This window comes from Corvus brachyrhynchos, unplaced genomic scaffold (genome assembly GCF_000691975.1).
Source record: "Corvus brachyrhynchos isolate BGI_N302 unplaced genomic scaffold, ASM69197v1 scaffold370, whole genome shotgun sequence".
Taxonomy (NCBI): Eukaryota; Metazoa; Chordata; class Aves; order Passeriformes; family Corvidae; genus Corvus; species Corvus brachyrhynchos.
This window is the reverse complement of record NW_008235977.1, coordinates 3601484-3605887: the sequence shown is the minus strand read 5'-3', so window position 1 is coordinate 3605887 and position 4404 is coordinate 3601484. Positions and strand designations below refer to the sequence as shown.

At 43.9% G+C, this 4404-nt stretch overlaps 1 protein-coding gene across 1 annotated transcript in view; it reads right to left on the bottom strand.

Annotated features, from left to right (window-relative positions):
- The window catches only part of SDPR (serum deprivation response), a 37464-nt gene that overhangs the window by 5653 nt on the left and 27407 nt on the right, over positions 1-4404 (bottom strand). The window lies entirely within an intron of this gene.

The window sequence follows — 4404 nt, the reverse complement described above, 5'->3', positions numbered from 1 at the left end:
TGGAGCAAACATTTCTATTTCAAACATGGTTAGTGATCACACATTTTAAGTGGGCTATTGATAACTTTTTGGTCTTACAAGTTTATATGACAGCTATATTTTGTTTTGATACATTTTTAAGCAGTCTGCTATTTCATTTAGGAAGACTAGAACAATACACTGAAAAATACCAGCTGCTACAAACTGCATAACTATTTTCCATGCCAAAAGAAGTAAAACTTTGATCTTTTCTTCTTGATCTAATCTAAAATTCTAAGAAAGCAATACATCTTTGTATTTTCCACATCTGAGTTCAAAAACACCCCTTGCATTTTTTTCTCAGATGGGCTTGACTGTAGGTAGCTAGCTCCTCTGAATTTTATTTTTCCATGTAGGAGATGAATAGAATAGGGGAAGTTCTGTGCATAAAACAGCTCTTGCTAACACTAGTAATACTTGCATAGTTAAAATCAGTGCCTTCCTTGTGGCTTTGATCAGCCATTCTTCATAACTTTCTGTAGGTCGTAATTTCATCCTTATCTTTTACAAAAAGGAATAAGACCTGTAACAGTGTACTACCAAACTGGGTGGCCTGAGTGAACAGGCAGTTAATTTACTTAAGACCTGCTGAATCTCTGATGCTGCAGGAGGGAAATCAATCTGCTTTGGTTTGGTTTTTTGTTACATTTGCTGTATGAGGCCATGACCTTCAAGAAGGAGAGATGGCATTTTCCCAGTCCAGGCTCCTCTTGTACGTTGCTGTTATATGCCTAAATGATCACTAGCCTAAAACTTGCTTTGCTACACAAAATAGGTAAAAACATGACAAATCCTTCTGAAGCCAGCTCCAGCTCCACCTACTTTCCTTTCTCACAAATACGTGCTCTTCAGACTTGGATGTCACCGTGGGGAGGGAGGGCAGGGAGCAGGAAAGTGCCACCCACCCATTTGCCCGTCCTGTGCAGGCTGGGGCGGTGACTGCGCCGTCCCCCTGACCTCCCCCAGCACAGCTGGTCCAAGTCCAAAGAGCTGTGGGAGGTATTTTTGTCATTAATATAAGAGTATTCTCTCTGCAAGGCTCCAGTGGGAAATACAGCATTATTGACTTGTAATTCTTCTGGTTCCCTCACTCGTTTGTTTTTGAGTTTGAAGTTGCTTTTTCAAAGATTACTGCAGTGATCCATACAAGAAGATACAATCAAATGGCTAATCTTCTGTGCCCTCCTCTTGCTTCATTTTAGGATGAAGGATTTACCAACAGCAGCATCTGAAAGAGACTTGAATATTAGTGTGCTTGACCCCAAGCTGCAATTCTGACTTATTTTATCTGTCCTATTTGCATGACATTTAACCAGTAAACATGACATTTAATTGAAAAATTAAACATGAGCCTTTTTTTATCTTCCATTTTGCTCTTGCAGCTAAAAAAGCAAACAAAACCCCCACCAAACCAGAACCAAAAAGCTGGTCATGGGGCAAGAACAAAATAGAGGGGAACAATGCCAAAGCTTAACAAGGATTTTTGAAACAGTCACTTCAGTGTTTTGCTGAATTGCTGTGTCATTTATAACAACTTTTGCATCCCCAAATTCTTAGAATGGAGCTCCCTTAAAATATGCTACCAATTAAAGAAATATATGCAGACATTCTAGAGAGAGAAAACTAAGAGCATTTTAATGGAAAATATGTAAATAACTGAACTTTTCTAAACACAGCTCATTCTCAGTGCATATGCAGGGGGAAAGCTGGTGCTGGCGAGTGGCAGCACAATTTCATAAAATGCAGAGCTAGAGCTCAGTCGTGTGTTTTGGCTATGCTCAGTGCTCCCACCAAGTATTAGGGAGTTTAGGGTATGTGGTAAAAGCAGAACTGAATCACAAATGTGAATTATTGTTTTCATATTGAGCTGTCTCCCTAAGCTGGAGAAGCTGGTTCTAATGAGAAACATGCTCCCTGAAGTTTGGCATTGCTTTTTTCAGTGGAAAAGAAGGATCCCCCAGCTGAAGAGGAGTCTCATACATCCAGGTTTCCCTTTGTTTTCACAGAAATCTGGCGTCAATACGGCTTCATTACTGTGACTTCTCCTTCCTGCAATTGTTTTTCCATGGATTCCTGTGCAAGGCAGGACAGAAACCCAGCCAGCCTGCTGTTTTTTCCCTTGTACAATTATCCTAGCAAGGCACTGGCCCTGCTGACTACCAGATTGTCCCTCCTCCAGCCTGAAAGAAGATCCTGCTGGGAGATTTCAAGGAGGTGGGCATGCAGGTACAGCCTGGGCACAGCCTGTGTGGGCACAGCCTGGCCACCCCTCTGGCTGCAGCCACTTCTCAGTGGAAAATCCCAGCTCCTGCCAAACTCCACTGGAGAAAGCCCTGGGTGCTGCCTGCCCCAGTCACCTTCTCATGCCCCCAAGGAGCTCTGATGACCATCCCGGCTTTCCAGACAGCCATGCAACCATTTAACTGCAGGCCCCTGCCAGGAGCAATTCCCAGCTGACAGCTGATTTTTTTTTTTTTAGTGAATTTTTAACTGCAGTTTTTCTTTTTTAAGTTTTGTGTTCCTGATCTGCATAGGCTTGGGACTGGTTAAGTTCATCATCCTGCACTGTGATGACATATTTTCTGGTGAGAGATGGGAACAGAGTCAACTAAATCCCTGTAAAAGCTGTGGAGAACAGACCTGCTGTCCAAAGGCACCAGCCCAGTGACAGGCAGTGGATTTTGTTTATCTGTTGTACGGGGACATGGAGCTGCATTGTTTGCTTTTGGTTTGTGCAGTGTTAAGGAAAGGTTCAGAGGTTTAAACAGGCCTTAGCTTTACAACACTATTTAGTGTCAGGAAATGAGCCAGCAGGACACTGCTTTACCCCTCAAACTTGGTGATTTTCACTGTTGCTTTCACCCAGTCCCTGCAAATTACTGCCAGTGGAAGATCCCCGCCCGAGGTAATGTCAACTGTCCTGCACACAAAGAGCTCTGTTTGTCTTTCCTTTCTGCATTATGTCATCCTAAAATAGTAAATATTGAGTTCTCTGGAGGAAGACGCTTGTTGCAACAGCGTCATGCTCAGAGGTATGAGCAATGTTAAAAATTACCTTTCCCCAGGCCTTGCTGATGCACCCACCCCACAGGACATTTTCTAGGTCTAGGTCTGAGCCTGGAGGCAGGAGCCAGTCATTATCTAACAGGGCCTGGGAGATGGCACTGTTTTGACATACAGTAATGGATCTTAAATTACTTGCAGAACTGCACAGAACATGTGTCTTTTAATTTACCCAGTCTCTGGAATAATTTCCACATTCCTTCTCGGGTGGAAACATGCCGCAGCTCCTCCTCTTCTGGCCTGACAAGCCTGGACTGTAATTTGGGACAACAATAAGCAGGGAGGTGGGGGCTTCCTTTCTGGGGGAATTGCCTGTGCACTAACCAGGCCTGCTAGCTTTTTAGAATCAAGTACCACTCTCTTATTTTGGGATGGTTTAAATAGGAAGAAACCCCAACAACCCAAGGAGCAGAGTTAGTGGCTGACAGAGGTAACGCCCAGCTGCCAAGTTCAGCATGAGGCACTGGTGAAGTGCCCGAGCTGTGACTACCCCAGCCCAGCATTTGCTCTCCTGCCCTCCCCTCAGTGATTTGTGGAGGCCTGTATTTTTTTAAATATGTGAAAGTCACGTCCTGTGTTTAGTTAAAGCTCACGGCGTGTTCTAGCCAGACCATTGCTTAAAAAGGGGAAAATATGCAAACTGCTGCTATCACTGGATGGACTCCCGGCAAGCTGCGTTTTTAAGCTCAATTTTCAGCTCATCCCTGAATGGGCCAAATCCGCCCTGCAGAGCGAAGCAGGGCATGAGGAGACAGGGAGCTGCAGCCCTGCCCCTCTCCTGCGTCCCAGGGCAGATGCAGTGGCAGTTTTTAGGGACATTTCTACTGCAGTTTTGCAAAATGGACTCTTTCCTCAAGTTTGCCAAGAGTTTGGAAAAACACAAGGGCCCTTCAAGTTTACTTAAAAAAACCCCCAAAACACACAATGGAGCAAACCTTTCCCCACATATGCTAGTTAGTAAAATATGGCTCTTTCCCCTTGTTTGCAGAGAATAAAAGGTGGCAGTTTTCTCAGGCATGCTAAGAGTTAGCAAAACAAGGTCTCTTTCCTCAGGTTCACTAGGAGTTAAAAGACACCTTTATCTCTAAGATTGCAGGAGTTAAGGAGGGCTCTTTCCCAACGTTTGCTAAAAGTTTCAAAAAAAAAAAAAAGGGCTTTTCCCTCAAGTTTGCAAGAGTAAAAAAGAAAGACAGCTCTTTTCCGAGGTTTCCTAAAAGTTAGAAAACATGTTTTCCCCACGTCCACCGAGAGGCAAAGTGGGCGTTACTCCTGAATTTGCTAAAAGTAAAAGAGGGCACTTTCCCCAAGCTTAAGAGTTAGCAA